The sequence below is a fragment of the Typopeltis vanoorti genome, chromosome 21, assembly GCF_054136105.1.
Source record: "Typopeltis vanoorti isolate ZY-2024b chromosome 21, IOZ_Tvanoo_1.0, whole genome shotgun sequence".
Taxonomy (NCBI): Eukaryota; Metazoa; Arthropoda; class Arachnida; order Uropygi; family Thelyphonidae; genus Typopeltis; species Typopeltis vanoorti.
In genome coordinates, this window is record NC_143569.1 from 70,966,223 (window position 1) to 70,984,282 (window position 18,060).

Consider the following 18,060-nt stretch of genomic DNA (forward strand, 5'->3'; position numbering starts at 1 on the left):
GATGGACTAATTTGAAAACCCGTCGTAAAAAGGCTTATAAAATGTTCCTCTACTCGATTACTCGATTTGAACCCAAATATTCTTTCGTGTGGTCAAGTGCAATGGAATGCAAACGCCACTTGCACTGCGATACTCGGGCTCTAGTCTTAAATAACTTTTTGAGGAACTGTAAGCTACTTTCCATCCTTTAGACATCACAGCTGGAGTACTCGAGGGTATGAATGTTTTATTTTACTAGTTGTCTTTTATTTTTATTTTACTATGACTTAAACAGTTGAGCTTTGAGGTTTCTCGTCAATTTTTTTGAGCTGTGAGTTAAAAGCTCAAGTTTTTGCGAAGAAAATGATCGTTTAACTGTTATAATATATATCAACGAGAAATAAAATCATTCGATGATATTATTATTACGATTTTTTTTTAAAGTAAATAAAAAAACCTCGTTAATGCAGAGGGCGAATGTAGCAGAAGTGACGTCATTGTTATGGTTCGCATGAGGGAAGTCGCTGAAAGATTAAGCGAAAGGCATTAAGAATGTTGCCGACAAAGCCGCGTGTGACTTTGGAAAGTGAAGTGTAGTAACGAGTGTGATATTATTACCTGCATAGGTTGTATCAGACTCCAAGGTAAATGGATTATTTTCCCGATGATTGCCCTTTTGTATTTAAAATTTTATTTTGTAGTCAAGTTTTGTTGGTACAGTTACTGTTGTCAATGAATCCAGCACCCTCTTGCTAGCTGATATTATATTATATTCTTTGTTTTAATTGTATATATGTTTTAAGATCAGTTTTTAAGGCAGCTGAGGTGCATGTTTTATTTTTTAATTTTTTGTTTTTTTTTTAACCCACTAACCTTTTTAGGTAGTGAAAAGCTGCAAACTTGTCAAATTGTCTTGAAGGGATTTATCCTTTTAGAATCATATCGCGTGTATTGTTTTTGTAGCGGTGACCAATAAAAATGATGTCTTGTCCTGTAAAAACAGTTGTACTCATTCGTTATATCAAATAGTAGGATGAAACTGGAATAATTTTTGTTAGTTTCAAGTTAATGAATTGTGCGAGTTAATTTTGAGGTAAGTTTATTTGATGTAATATATTTAAGAAGTGGTTACTGTTTAGATATTTGCCTTTCATGTTCACCTTTTATCGAAGGAGATACTATTTTTTAGATAACGGTTTCACACATAAAGGAAACTAGAATTTATTAAATACTCCTGTATATTTCTTTTACATGTGTGAAACCGTTATTTAAAAAATAGTATTATGTCTACCACGCATGTTTTCATTAAATGACTGATATTAGAGGAGTTGTCTTTATCACGTCATTATTTAATAATTTAAAAACACAAACGGAGCCACTGATATCTCTTTTCTTTAATCTCAGGTTTTTGTTTAAAAAATGACGTGCAAAGTTAATTTTATATGACTGGTGCTAGGATGTGGAATGAGATATCTCTTTGTAGTAGTGGATATGGCTACATGTGTAAACAACCATGGCCCATCCAGGTATAAAAGTAAGTACAGTCTTGCAATCTTCACAGACAAGCATTAACAGTAAAATGGACTGTACTGAAGAGCTGAGTGATTTTCAGCCTTGCACTATCACAGGGCAGAAATTTCCTTAGTTTGGGAAATCTCTGCCCTGCTGCAGCTGTCTCAATCAACTAAGTGATTCTGTAATGAAGTAGAAATGCTTAGGAGCAACAATATGACAATTGTGCTTGGTTGGCTACATAAAATCACAGAATGGCACTGCCAATTATGGAGACTTATGGCTCAAAAAAATTGCCTTTCCTCAGCTTCAAACTGAATTCGAAATGCCCATGCAAGCAGCACCAGCTTGTCAGGAGCTGAAGAACATGGGTTTCCATGGCTGCTCAGCTGCATACAAACCTAACATCAGCAAGGACAGTGTAAAATGTTGGGTGGAGGGGTGTAAAGCTTGGTACTGTTGAACATGTTCTTTTAATTCGTTTTGTGGGTTTCCTAAAAATGGAGATTTTGATATTTTCATCGCATCGTAAATTTTAAGTCCAGAAAGGGGAGACACTCGTTGGATTCAAGTTCACAGGTGAAATTGATTTTCCAATGAAAATTGTTGAGGTTGTCGATGCCGTGTTCCCAGATGAGGAATACATCGTCAATGTAACGATACCATATTTTAGGTTTAAGACTCGAGGAATTAATAGCTTTTTCTTCAAACTCCTGAAGAAATATATCAGCAAGAATTGGAGAGAGCGGACTGCCCATAGCTAAACCCGAGTTTTGTTTATAAATTTTGTTATCATATTTGAAGTATCCTGAGTTCACAGAGTGAGAGAGTAAGGAGAAAAATTTTTTGGATAGTTTTATCTGGAGAAGGTTAAGAACCTCTTGAGTAGGTACATTCATAAAGAGGGAAACAGTATCGAAACTTGCCATTAAATCTGATGCGTAGAGTTTGTCTTTTATTTTAGAGACAAAATCAGCTGAGTTTTTTTATATGAGAAAAGGAAGTACCACAAAGGTTTTTTAAAAAGGAGGCAAGGAAGAACACATGGAAGAACACAAAAGAGACATTTCCTACAACAGAACCAGAGCCAGCGTTCTCTCTAGCCATTCTCTTCTCTATCAACTCGGATGAGGACCGCCAACACCTCGTAGACTGGCCACTAACTTGTAATATCCATGTGTGCTATGATGAACTGAAAGAAAAATAATTGAATCTAGAGAAATATCGCTTGTTTCATCTCATATTAACAATAGCCTTAGCTATAATATCTCTGACACGCACGTTGCCACTATCCGATACTGGAGCACTCACGTCAGCTCTCGCATGTAGTCAACGTCAGTTGGAACTCAAGCACGCATTCCTCTCTTTTAAATGTAAATGTACTTGTGTGCTTTATTTCTAGATCTGTTAATGTATTTTATCATGTCTCTGTTATTTTTGATTTAATTCTTTGCTAGTGATACCTGAAGAAGTTGATGTATTCAACGAAACTAGTTGTATCTTAACATTAAACTTGTCATTCTCGGTAGAGTCATTTAATTTCCTTTTTTATATACAGTTCTACCGAGTAAATAATGAACATTAATGTGTGTGTGTGTATAATATTGGTTACCTATATTTAATTTATTTTTCTTTCCACAATTCTTTGGATTGGTTGTGTTGATTTGGAATGCATGATAATTCTAGATGTTTACTGGCCAGACTGACAGTGGCAGAAATACTAACATAGAATTTATGGCACATTATATTTGTCTTTGCTTTTATGCATTATTATTAAATGACACTTCCAAGGACTCATTGTGGGAGTACACACTACTCCATAGCTCACCTCAGTGTTTTCTCTACTTCATCTTCCAACTACACCCTGACATTTAACACACACAGTGCCATATACTGCCATCAGTGTAAATTGTGTGCCTTGTTTGTGATTTGCCTGTATGCGAGATGAAAAACCCGGATTTCTGGGAGAATAATGCTATCTCCGTATGAGACTGACTGAAATTTGACTGACCTTCAATTGATAAAGATCATGTAAAGATTCCTCTCATTGTGACGAGAATCACTTGGTTCTTTTGCAATTGAAGGGTGCAATGTATTGTTGTTCTTCCGTTTGTGCTAACGAGGTGCTTAAAATAAATTATCTTAGCATCTTTTCTTTCTTTTGAAATATATTTGTGTATAAATATGTTTAATTTGTGCAGGAGAAAAAATCTCTAAGGAGGGTAAGTGGAGCAGGTGTTGGATATTTCCTCTGAACATAACATTAGCATGGCATACATATTACCAAGCACAAAGACATTTACTTAAACACCACCACTTCATCTCTATTGGTTTTTGTTGTCAATTCAATCTTCAACCATTTTAACCTGGCAGTTGGTTATCAGTATTACACTTCCTCATTATTATATACTGAAACACTTTTTGTCATTTTAAAACCCAAATATGCAAGATATCCAACCATTTTATTTTTCTTATTTAGAGATACTCATTCATTCCAACCAGTTATGTAACATATGACCCCATAGATTATTTCCCTTCAAATTAGTTTTTTTCAGGAATTCAGTATTGTCTGATCTTATATTTCAGCTTCTAACTGGCTGAGTCATCCTTTGGGACATCTTTCCTCTAATCCAGCATAAAAGACCTATTTTGTTAATGTACCATTCCCATTTGGTTTAACCTTATTACCTTAAGTTATTTCTGTTTACACGCAATTAAATGCTGTTGAGTTGTTTCCTGATATATTCATTTTTCATTCAATTCTGCCTCATTTACTTAGAACTGTGTCTAGTCCCCAGTCAACTGTTTTATTCTTAATCCTACACTTGCATAAAGCACTCTTACAATACTAATTTGTTTGGTCAATTTCTGTCATGCATGTGAATTCACTTGACTATTGATATATGTAAGCACTTGCTTATTCTATTCTATTCTGTAGGGAATTTTTGGTATTGAGATCACATATTAATCAAAAGAGTTTATTAAAAATAAACAATTAAAAAAATTTAATTTTTGCGTTTTTTGTTTATTTTTAATAAACTCTTTAAATTAATATGTGGTCTCAATACTGAAAATTACTTATAAGAACTGCTTAACCACAGAAACTTACATTTGCTTATTCTATTATCTCTTTCAAGATTTAATTTGCTATCTTTGCTAAAAAGACAAATTGGCCAAAGAACATGCACAATTAACTGACAAAGATATTATAATTGGGCTGTAGATGATGGCTAGTGTCCTAATGCAAAGAATTAAGTAGTTCAGAGTGCCCTCCCATGATGAATCAGAGGTGTCACTTAATAAAATTATGCCTAAATATAGAAATATTTTCCTTATTCTAAAAGTTCATAATTAAGAATGTAGTTAATGTCTTACAAGTTACCCTTTTTTTTTTAGTTTCTTTTTTATTGCTGATTTTCATGTCAAATTTGTTGCAGGTTATTCAGTTTAGGTAAAGAATCCTGAAGCCTTGTACCATAATTATTTAGGAGTATGAAATCATCTACATAAAGAGCTAAAGTACCTCCAATTTTGATAACAGGTTTGATGCTATTTTCCTTTATAATGTGATCCTTGATTTTGTATCCAACTACATTCCTGCACCTCCTTCAGTTACTGCTGACTTACAATTTAAATATAGACTATGTATATTTCTCTGTATATAATTTACCACGTAATTCTGTTTTCGATAGTACTTTTTTTGGCATCTTGTATAATTTTCAAGTACGTGTTAACATTCAGAGTTTGCACTAAAATTGAGAGAAAATTTCTGAATTTTATGCTATTTATTATTATTATTATTATACCCTCTATGGAGTTGGCCATTGTGGAGGTTCATTTAACTGACAACATATTTATCATACTGAATCTTAAATTCCTTAACACTCGTTGTATTAACATATTCTGGTAATGTATTCCATTCACTCGCAATTCTCCATGTAAAAATTCTATTACTTACACCTTCACCACACACACAACCTCCAGGGATGGTCTGTGGGTCTTCCCTTCTCACCTTCTGTGCTTTTTGTAATCCCCTCACTAACTGAAGCATCTCTATCATATCATCCCTTTATTTCCTATCTAGCAAACTCAACAATCCACATTCTTTCAACCTCTGTCCATCAGTGACTAATTACTAATTAATCACTCTTTCCAATGCTTCCACATTTTTTATTCATTTAAAAGGAACAAAGTGTAAAATAAAAGAAATATCGCATAAAACTTGTAATGTACCCCAAATTAGTCACCTGGTTAGTCGAGTGATTAGCGTATCCAGTCTCCAACCAAAAGACTGTAGGTTCGAATCCCTCCTTGTCTATGTGTCTGTGATTTCTTTCATTCATTCGTATGCTCTCATACATACAAATATATATGCTCTCCCAAACTTTGGATACGTGGCAAGTATCATGGATTATTATTATTTGTGGCCTGGTTGGCCAAGCAGTCAGCATATCCACTCTCCAGACAAAAGGCTACGGTTTTGAATCCTGCCAAGGGCATGGATGTTTGTGATTGTCTGTGAAAATACTAGTGCTGGACAGTAGATAGCATTGGTGGAGATGGAGAGTTGTAGAGTAGGTGCCCTCCTTCGATGAGTCTTTGGACTACCTGGAGGTGTCATATAATAATAAGCACTCTAATTCTATTTTAACTTGCTCCAGCTGCATAATAACACCGGTGTTCATAACTGAAGTGAAACCTCACTTTTCATATGCTGGTAACAGAGGTTTATTATTATTACTATTATTATTATTATTTACAGCATCTCCATGCAGTCCAGAGATTCATCATGGGAGACCCAAATCAACCATCATACACACAAATCCTATCATACCTCTCCTTGCATCCATTCACCATCAGGGAACTTGCAATCAATTCTGGTAATCCATTCCACTTGCCACTCTCCACACAAAAAATCTGGTTCGCACATCGTTACTAACCACGCTCGTACACAATTTCCACCGATGGCCACTGGTTCTCTTACTATATGTCATATATTGAAAATTTTCACCACGTGTATCAATTTTATAAAACCCATTTAATACCTTAAAAGCTTCTATCATGTCCCCTCTTTTCTATCAACTGAACTTTGTAACCCACAAACCTTTAACCTATCCTCATAGGAAGTATTCCAACGACCTCCTAGTCACCAAGAAACCCAGGTGACCAAATCTGTGTGCAGTAGTCGAGATGTGGCTGAATCATAGTCTTATACAGAGGGATAATAACTTCTTTATTTTACTTTTTAAGGTGTTTTTTCAACATCTAACTCATTCGTTGAGCTATTTTACCAACTTTTGCAATATGCTCTGAACTTAACTGTTTGTTCACCATTATCCCCAAGTCCCTAGCCTCATCAATTTCTTATAATCCCATCAGTATGAATGCACCATATGCAACTTTTTCAACCTGAAGTGCCTAACCTTACATTTTGTAACATTAAATTGATGATCATTATTGTTTGTCCATAGTATCAATTTATTTAAATCATCCTGCAGGATATCTGCATTAACTTTATCAACTATTGCTCTCTCTAGTTTTGCATCATCAGCAAACAACTGAATATCCCCCTCTTAAATCTTTCCCTGTGTCATTAATGTACAAATTAAAGAGTAGTGGCCCTAGTATTGAACTCTGAGGTACTCCACTAGTCGCCATCATTCTCTTAGACTGCACACCACCATATATTACTCTCTGGTGTCTCTCCATCAGCCATCCCTCTATTCATACTACTAAACTCAGATATCCCTTCCCATCCTCTCCAGTTTTTGTAATAGTTTTCTATGTGGTATTCTGTCAAATGCTTTTGCAAAATCAAGCAGTATTATCATGGTTTAGCAATTATATTTATCCAGTTCTGCTGTCACATTTATTATAAAATGTGAATAAGTTACTAAGACAGGACCTATCCTTTACAAAGTCATACTGCCCACTATAGAGTATTGCATCCTTATCCACCCACTGTTATATTTTACATTTTGCCAAATTTTTCAATATTTTAATAACCACTCCCAATATATTAACTAGTCTGTAGTTTGCTACTCTGTCTTGGAGCCACCTTGAATGGTGGCTCCAATACAGAGCCACCATTCCTCTCTTTCCACTCCCTTGGAACTCTGCCACAGCTGAGACTTAGATTGAACAACTTTGTCAGAGGCAACGCCAGTTCTCTTGCACGCTCAAATAGTACATGGGTTGATATGTCATCCAGTCCCACTGCTGTGTTCACTTTCATATTTTTTAATATGCTCTACCTCAAGAGACAACTGAGAAGTTGTCTCTTGAGGTAGTAGTAGTTGACTTAAGAGACTAACCTTTGCAATTTGATTACTCAGTTTCACCTTCCTACCATGAGTATTGTTTAAAGTCATTCTATAATAGTAATTTTACTTAATGAAAAAATAATAATTAACATATCCTGGTATTCATATAATGGCATAATGAAAAAACTCTTTTGGGTTTACTTTGGCCTGTTTGGCTAAAGGAAGAACAAATCAGATGGAGAATTAGTCTGGTTTGTTCTTCCTTACCATATTAGTCACCCTTGCTTGCACTTTGTACTGCTCATGAGTATGCTGATCACTTTTTTCTTTATTTCCTCCACAATATTTTTTTTTATATGCGGTTCTAACTTTATATCCCTACTCATCCACTTAATTCCAACTTGGTTTATCCTTCTGATAAACCAAGTTCTGGGTATGCAGTCTGATACTGCTACTCTCATGCAATTTCTGATCATTTGCCATGCACTATTGACATTCTTTTCTTGTTGCTTCTGATGCCATGGTTGTTCCAAGATGACTCCCTGAGTCTCTCATAATTACTAGCCTTGTAAGTGAGCATAAACCCCTTCTTGACAGAGAACTTCACATGTTTTGCAACTTACCAGAACAAGTCTGCATGGTCACTCCCCAATTGGAGGCAGAGTGTCTAGCTTGGTTATTGATGCATCTTCTGATGCTGTTATCAGATCCAGCACCCTCAAATCCCTTGTCACCTCTATAACATGTTGTTTCATGTAATTATCCTTGAGCAACTGTATAAATCCCACTTCCATCTTGCCATTCCCCTTTCCTCTCTCCAGTTGATGTCTCCCATAATAATTGTTCAACTTATACTCATTGTGCTAATCTGCTGATATATGGCATGTAAATCTTCCTGTGGACCCAACAACGTATTTTGTCCTATTTGCCTCTCACACCAGACAGCCTCAAATGAACCATCTCCCTTAGACCTAATATCCTCTTTAAATTGTAATTTTATTGGTTGTAATTCTGCAGCTATCAGCAATACCCCACTTCTGGTCCTGTTCCTTCTATTCTCAATGAAAATACAATAGTCTTTACATTTTATCCCTGCTTGCATACGTGTACATGCATTTCAGCATCCCTTTAATACCCATAGTTATCCTTGTGTAATGTCATTACCAATCTGTTTAAATTGGAGACTTGTGAAATCCCGTTCTGCATTGCATAATCATTATTGTACCCAAGCTCATTTATCATGGGTGGCCAGACATATGCTTGATTTCATCCTCCCTATATCTCTAGTTTCCCTGGTTTTGCACTCCCACTCTCTGAACAATGCCTTCTCTAAATATCTAACTCTGAAACCATTTAAATGTAGTCCACCAGCCATATATAAGTCCTTTCATCCATCAAATTCACTCCATACATCGATAAACTGTGCACCATTCCTCCTGCACAACCTTCTCATTGGTATTGGCAGTCATGGCCCCTCTCAGTTCTGTAGTATCATACTGAGGCAGCAGACTCACAATCTTTATTTTCTCACCATTTATTTTCGCTTTCACTAACAACTCTTTCATATCTTCTCTCATTGCATATTTCTCACCTTTCAAATAATTTGTGCCAGCCAATATAATCAACTTGTTCGCTCCATTCTTCTGCATACTTACGTCCATCCTTTATCATTGCACCTGGAAAACATGCTTTTGTTACTTTCTTAAGTGCACCTTTTCTCCCACTCTCGCACTTTTATGCATTTCTCCGTTTGCTCTTTCTTTGATGCTCCATCCTTCTGTACCACATGGCAATAATTTCTCCATTCTTTCAAGCTCACATTTTGTCCTGCAAAGGGGTCTGCATAAGCATGCAATTTCTTTCCGTGATGGAAAGAAATTGCACACTTCCTTCAAACTCTTATGCATATTTTGTGCAATATCACTCATTGCTTCTGCTACATTCTCCACAATACCTTGGCAGTCCTACCTTATATTTTTATTATCAATCACTTCATTCTTTCGTGACAAACTATTCACTCTTGGCACCCAATACATTAAAAACATGTGACATTGAACTAGATTCTGCATGTTGATATTGTTCAACATCGATGTCTTGGTTGCCATTTTTCTTGTGTGTATTGGTTCCATAATGAAAAATGATTCTGAAAAGAATATCACATAATAATAGATGAATAAACAACATGACTTAACTTCTTCTTTTCCATTTATAAATGGATCGTTGGGTCATTCATGGCTGGTAGATGATGTTCTTTGTTATCCTCTTCCAATCATCTCGGTCTCTTGTTCTTGATGTCAGTTGAGAAATGGGGGAATTTGTCCATCTTAATTGAGGTCAGCCCCATCCCTTGATCCCTGAACGATTCCTTCTAGTGTTTGTTTTGGAATGCCATTAGCCCTCTCCACATGTCCGAACCATTTCATCAGTCTTCTTCTGATGACTGTCAGAATATCTCCCCTTTTTTTCTCGTCTATTAAATTAATCAGTTTCCGAACATTTTCATTGGTTTCGTGAGCAGTATAGGGAATTCTCAAGAGTCTTCTGTAAGTTTTCATTTCAAAAGACATGAGTCTTCTCTCATCTTCCCTCAGTAAAGTCCAGGCTTCACAACCATACGAGAGGATAGCATTCACCAAAGTGTCAATTAGTCTTAGTTTGGTTGTGATTGCTATTCTGTTATCTCTCCACAATGGTTTTAACTTTTGTAGGGCCACAATTGCCTTAGCAATTTGGTATTTAATGTCGGTTTTGAGGAGTGCTTAAGGATCAAAGCTGTATAACTGAGAGGAGACCTCCACATAGCCTTTAAAGAAATGCGGAGAACCGACCAGGGCTTCTGACCTAATGTCCAATCCTCACCTTCTCGTGGTGCACCTTGTTGGGTATCTATTTGGATACTGAACGAATGAGAATGGGCTGGCAATTTGGGATTTAGCCGACCAAATTGTATTCTTATTGGTTAAAACAAAATAAAAAATGATGGTACAACATAATTTCATGCTGGCTGGGGCGTTGTCCGGTTAAACAAGGCCCCCGTTGTTTTTGCCAGGGAACCAGGGCGAACAGCAAAAAGTCAACTACGGGAACAAATCTGAAAACAAACCCCAACTCAATATCACCAGAGTTAAAGATCGGTACTATCAACATAAGAAGCCTGAATGGGAAATAAATGGAGCTAGCTCAGGAATTAGATAAGTACCAGATCGACATAATAGGGGTGACTAAAACAAAAAAGACCAAAACTGGTGAGATCTTTCTGAGCAATAAATACAAAATGTTATATTCAGGCAATGACAATCAAGGAAAAGAAGGAGTAGCCATAGTATTCAACACAAAATACGAGGCTAATCTTCTTGAATGGCAGGCAGTCTCAAGTAGAGTAATGTGGGCAAATATGAGAATGGAGAACTGGACAATGAGCCTTATTTGTGCCTATGGTCCCACAGAAGGTTCTACTAAGGTAGAAGTGGAGGAATTTTTTGAGGCTTTAGAAAAAGCAACTGACATAATGAAAAAGAAAAAGTTGGTCCTTGTTGAGGGATCTAAATAGCAGAAGTAGGAAATGATTGTGAGACATACAAAAATATTTTGGGAAAATTTGGAGAAAAGAGCAAAGCTAATAATAATGGCAAATATCTGTTGGATTTCTGCTCAGGACATGGACTGGTTATTTCCAACATAAAAATGTGCACAAATTCACGTGGAGAGAAGAGGCAAGGAATAAGAAAAGTCTCATTGACTGTGTTATTGTTGATAGTGATGTTTTCTCCCTGGTGTAGGACACCAGAGTGTAAAGAGGATTTGAAATTGAAAGTGATCACTATTTAGTCTTTTTAGATCACTATTTTAAAGCGAATAAAAGTTGAGCAGCTCTCAGATGTGAACTGTAGACTAAAATACACAAAGATTATTGAAGAAAAAATGAAAGAGTTTGAGAACTGGAATCAAACCTTGGAGATTCAGTAGCAAACTCTGAAAAAAACATTGATCGATTCTTCCAGAGAGGCATGTGGTGACTTTATCTGCAAGGTTAAAAAAATCAGAACTCCCTGGTGGACACAGGAAGTTAAAGAGGCAGTGAAGGAAAAGAAGAAAGCATATCAAAAGTTCCTGTCAAATAAGTCAGCTTGTGCTCTTAGAGAATATAGAGACAAATGCAAGAATGCTAAATACTGTGTAAAACTAGCTAAACAAAAGTCATGGGAGGACTTTGGCAAGAATATAGAAAATAAATATCAAGAAGGTGGCAGAATATTCTTGAGGTTGTTGAAGAAGCTTAGGAATGGAGGAAAGAGTGCTGTAAAAGGAGTTAGAGATGATAAAGGTGACATGAAAACAGGAGAAAAAGATATCCTTGAAATATGGAGTAATTACTTTGAAAAACTGCTAAATGAAATAAGCAGTGATGATAGCACTGTGGTAAAAAACGTTGACCAGGCATGCAGTCAGGAATACATATCCATACTTGAAGTAGAAAAAAACGGCTTGAAATGTGGAAAGGCAGCAGGGGGTAGATGATATTCGACCAGAAATGCTGAAGTATGGTGGTATAAGAGTTACAGTGGCTGCACTGCATAGTTCAGAAAGCCTGGACAGAGGGACGAATTCCTGATGATTGGAGTAGAGCTCTCATAGTACCCATATATAAAAAGGGAAATAAAACTGAATGTGAGAATTACAGAGGTATTTCCCTACTGAGTGTTCCTGGCAAGATCTATGCAAGTATACTTGAGAAACGGTTGAGAAGAATTGTGGAAGAAAAGCTTGGTGAAGAACAAGCTGGATTCAGGCTAAATAGAAGCTGTCAGGATCAAATCTTCACTTTACGAGAAATAGTCGAGAAAGCATAGGAATATAACAGAGATCTGTATTTAAGTTTAGTCGATTTGGAAAAGGCATATGACAAGGTGCCAAGAGAGAAGTTATTCAATACGCTACAGTTATATGGTGCCAATGGGGCATTATATCAAGCAATACTTAATCTTTATTTGAGTTGTAAGTCAGCAGTTAGAATTGAAGGAAGTATAGGAAGATGGTTTAATGTTAAATCTGGTGTGAGACAAGGATGTACATTACCCCCTCAGTTATTCATTATCTATATGGATCACATTATGAAGGAAAGTGGTATTAAACATGATATCAAAATTGGAGATGTTAATGTCAGCTCTTTGCTTTATGCTGATGATGATATACTTCTAAATAAATCTGCTACAAGTCTGCAAGATTCTCTGACTAAATTGAATAGCTGTTGTAATAGATATGGTATGAAGGTCAGCAATAAAAAGACAAAGACAATGAAAATGGCAGAATCATTGAAAATGTCAACTGTGTTGTGAATGGAGAACCTGTGGAACAAGTGAAACATTTCAGCTACTTAGGCACGATTTTTAGTGAAGATGGTAAATTAAATATAGAAATAGACAACAGAATCAGCAAAGCTGGTATGGTAGGAAGTCAATTGAATAAATTCATATGGAATAAGAGAGAAATTAGTCGGAACACTAAATTAGCTGTATACAAGACAGTGTTCAAACCAGTTTTAACTTATGGATCTGAGAGCTGGGTCAGAAGTAAAACACTTGACCAAAGACTAGAGACTGCAGATATGAGAGTTCTGAGAAAGATTATAGGCGTGATCAGATGGCATCAATGGCAATATCATATTAAAAATGAGGATATTAGGAAAGAACTTGACATTGTCAACATCCAATAATGTGCGAAGAATGGGCGAAGAAAGATTAGCAGAACAAGCGTTCTCTGCCAGGTTGGCTGCAAAAAGAACCAGAGGAAGACCAAGATGTAGGTGGATTGATACGTTACAAAGTTCCTTAGATGGTAGAAATATAAGATCTGATAATGTTGGAGTCTTGACAAGTAACAGACTGATGTGGAGGAAAATTGTAGATAGGACGTTAGTAATGATGTAATTTTTTCATGTAGTACTGTCATATCCTGTACACCCCTTGAGGGTACATGGCAGGAATTTGATGATGATGATGTTGGTTTTTTAGCGACCATCTTGACTCATGGTGCTTCCTAGATAAGTGAACTTGTTTACATTCTCAATTTGTTTATTGTCGATTTGTATCTTTAAGGGTTCAATGTCTAATTTTGAGGTTATCGTTGTTTTTGTTTTTTGCAGGCTTATGTATAATCCATACATTTTTAATGTTCCGAAAATGTGGCTGGTTATCTCTTGTAATTCTTCTTCACTTTCTGCCAGAAGATCGATATCGTCTGCAACGTAAGTTGTTTATTCTTAGTCTGCCAAGTACTATTCAGTGTCATATTCATGAAGAGCTTCATCTATGACATATTCCAGAAAACAATTAAAAAGAAGAGGGCGCAAGATGCATCCCTGTCTTATCCCCCCGTTCTGCCCGGAATGGTTCACAGCTGTAATTTTTAATTTCAATTCTCATATCAGATGAGAAGTAAAGAGATTTAATAATCCTATTGATTTTATTGTCTATACCATAATCTAAAATTTTCCATAATGCTTGTTATATTGAGTCAAAAGCTTTTTGAAGGTCTAAAATTATCATCATCATCAAATTCTTGCCATGTACCCTCAAGGGGTGTACAGGATATGATAGTACTTCATGAAAAATTTACATCATTACTAACTTCTTATCTACAATTTTCCTCCAAATCAGTCTGTTACTTGTCAAGACTCCAACATTATCAGATCTTGTATTTCCATTTAATAAGGCACTTTGTACAGTATCAATCCACTGATATCTTGGTCTTCCTCTGGGTTGTTTTCCTGTCAACCTGGCAGAGAACACTTGTTTTGCTAATCTTTCCTTGCCCATTCTATTTAAGTGACCATACCACCTGAGATTATCTCTGCTATCACATTCCTGGATGCTAACAATGGCAAGTTCTTTCCTAATATCCTAATATGATATTTCCATTGATGCCATCTGTTCATGCCTCTAATCTTTCTCAGGACTCTCATATCTGCAGTCTCTAATCTTTGGTGAAGTGTTTTACTTCTGACCCAGCTCTCAAATCCATAAGTTAAAACTGGTTTGAACACTGTCTTGTATACAGCTAATTAGTGTTCTGACTAATTTCTCTCTTATTTCATGAATTGAATAAATTCCATGAATTTATTCAATTGACTTCCTACCATACCAGCTTTGTTGATTCTGTTGTCTATTTCTATATTTACCATCTTCACTAAAAATCGTCCTAAATAGCTCAAATTTTATTATTTCCACAGGTTCTCCGTTCACAGCACACTTCACGGAATCTTGCAGACTTATAACAGATTTATTTAGAAGTATAATATTGTTCGCATAAAGCAAAGAGCTGACATTAACATCTCCAATTTTGTCATGTTTAATACCACTTTCCTTCATAATGTGATCCATTATGAAGGAAAGGATGATGTACATCCTTGTCTCACACCAGATTTAACATTAAACTCCACTTCCTTCAATTCTAACTGCTGACTCACAACTCAAATAAAGACTAAGTATTGCTTGATATAATGCCCCATTGACCATATTTGAGCTGATATTTAGCTATTAGCCAAATATCAGCTCAAAAAGTGTTAATGCTATGAATACGTGATTTTTTGTGCAAATTGGCCAAACGTAACCTTGTAAAGGCCAGAAATGTTTTCTACAGAATGGAAACATCTACCTGATTCTGTGTCACCAAAAATCTAATGCCCTGGAACCACATCTATACAATATGATTTATTTATTTCTACCACTTTTCATCCTACTTGTCCTGAATGTTTCCAAGCCCATTCAAAGCAAACTTTTTGACAGAATGAGCTCCAGTCAGTGATTATTTTCAAGCTCCATTTCAATTCTAATTTGAATTACAGAATTTTTGTATGAAATAGAGGTATTCCTAATACTGTAAAATGCCCTACTGCAAAAGTTGAAAGATTTTATTTTGCATACCCTTTCTCCGATTTTTTGATTTTTTAACGATACTTGTGACATAATGATTAGAAATATATACACGTTTTTTTTATTTTATTTTATGTTTTTTTAATCAGTATAATATTATTTAAGATCATTATTTGAATTTCTGAATTAATATCTTTAATTATGTTTTTTTTTTTAATGTTTACTCTTCTAATACTTAGCGATATGACATCACGCGGCACGTTTTATGTATGAATGATCAATTGTTCGTATTCCACTTTGTTTTTTAAAACTATTCCTATGTAGTCACTGAAGATGGACTGTAATATTCAGACCAAAATATTTGGCAAATTAAACATTATTCTTGTGCTAACCTGTAAATATTAATGGCCCACGAGATGGGCCATTAATAATTCTAAATGCTCTCCTCTGTATTGAGTCGAGATTTTGAGGGAGCTTTTAGGGCCTCACCCCATATGTAAGAGGAGTAGTATTCAATAGATGGGTAGATTTGCGATTTACGTAATGTTAACAACTGTTTAGGAGTGAAGAACATCTTGAGCGAAAGAGAAATCCTAGTTTTTTTGAAGCTGAGGATGCAATGGTTGTAATGTGTTTATTCCAGGAGGAGATTTGATGTCAGGGTAATTCTGAGAAGAGAAATCTCAAATTATCTGGCTATCATCAAAAAATAACTTGGAATCAATGGTTCTTTTTATGATAAATAAGACAGCACTAGGTTTTATTAGCATTGAATTGATGAGATTATCTGAACCCCCATTGGACGATGGCTTGGAGGTCAGAATTGAGGATTGAAGTAGGTCATTGATATATAGCAGGAAGAGGCTTGTTGAGAGCAGAACCTTGTGTAACCCCGACATTAGTTGAATGGTGAGAGGATAACCATCACACACAATGTTCATCCAGACAGAAAGCTGGCAATCCAACTACAGATGTCCTGAGTGAGACAGACCAAATGATGGTGGTTTGCTTAGTAAGCCTTTGTGCCAAACCCAGTCAGTAGCTTTGGAGATATCAAGTGCAACCACTCGAGATTTGCAAATCTTCTCCATGGCATTTGTCCAGAGATTGGTGATGTATGTGAGCAGATCTCCTGTTGATCGGCAGTGACGGAATCCATACTTGTGGTTATTTATTAGGTGGGTGCCTTCAAGGTAGTCTAGAAGTTGGGAATTGATGATTTTTTCAATTACTTTAGACAGGACTGAGGTGAGCAAGATAGGGTGTTAGTTGGACGGAAGTGACTTGCTGCCCTTCTTGGGAATTTGTTGAATATGGGCTAATTTCCAGGTTGTGGTATATATACCAGTGGAGTAAGAGAGTATATGCAGGCAACATAGGACAGGAGTCAGTTCTGGTGCACAAACTTTCAGGACAAATGGAGGAAATGCCATCAGGGCTATGATGGCATTTCCTCCAATTGTCCTGAAAGTTTTTTCCTGATCTCTTCTGGAAAAAGGATATAGTGGTATTGTAGGCATGTTTTTGGCATCTGGAATGGTTGGGGGGCATTTACCATTGTCAGTTATGCATTCATTGGAAGCAAAGTGTGAAACCTGAAGATTGGCTTTTTTTTCTGTTGTGATGATGCAATAGAGCCATCTGGATACAGTAGGCGTGGGAATAATGTTGGGCAGAAGTTATCGCCAATTGCTTTGGCGAGAGACCAAAAAGCTCAGCTGTCGTTTGGACAGGCTGCTAGTTTCCTGCTTTTTGCTCTTTCGAACTCTGTTTTGGAAGCATTGATTGTTTTTTGCAACTATTTTGGGCTTCAGTATAAGCTCTAAAGGAGGATTGAGTTCTTGATTTGAGTCTGTTATGGTATGTTTGGTTTTTCATTTGTACAGCCTTGGCACATCTTTTGGAGAACCCATTTATTTCTATTAAAGACCCCCCCCCCCTCCTTTGTTTCCTGGCTTCATGTGATTCCTAAAATTAAACACAATATACTAATGTTTCACGAAGAGGACACTATTCGCATGAACATTGCATTCGCATTAATAGCCCGAGTATGCCTACACAAATATGGACACCTTTTGAGCCCTTTAACTAGATGGTGCAGTGGGTCAAATTCTTAGTGTTCCAGTGGTTTTAAACCCAAAAGGTGAGGCAGGGTGTGCACTGAGGCAATAGCCTCCAGAAATCAGTAGCTGTGATTGGTTATTGTGTCAACCAATCCAATTGAATGCTGTCGTTTGTCATGAGTTGCTGTTTTTGTATTCTGGGTTTCATCTGTTTTGCATGCATAAAGTGCAAACTAGCATTAACATTACTGACAGGATGGGTGAAGCACTAGTGCTTTTCATATTCCTCTTTATCTGTAATGAGAGTTATTTGGGAATGGGAGGTTTGTGAGCAGTTAGCTCACCTTCTGAGGGCAGTTGTGTTAGCTATGA

The 18,060-nt window shown here is 36.3% G+C and overlaps 1 protein-coding gene across 5 annotated transcripts in view; it reads left to right on the forward strand.

Moving 5' to 3' along the window:
• The first annotated feature begins 487 nt into the window (after positions 1-487).
• Pak (serine/threonine-protein kinase PAK 3-like protein) overlaps positions 488-18,060 on the forward strand; it is a 392,921-nt gene continuing 375,348 nt past the window's right edge. For 2 of the 5 annotated variants that reach the window (XM_090410869.1, XM_090410868.1), the window contains exons 1-3: positions 488-623; positions 861-1,072; positions 4,929-5,032. The gene's annotated coding sequence lies outside the window, so the exon portion shown is untranslated. The remainder of the gene's footprint in view (positions 624-860; positions 1,073-4,928; positions 5,033-18,060) is intronic. The other 3 variants (XM_090410867.1, XM_090410871.1, XM_090410870.1) reach the window with 2 other exon arrangements.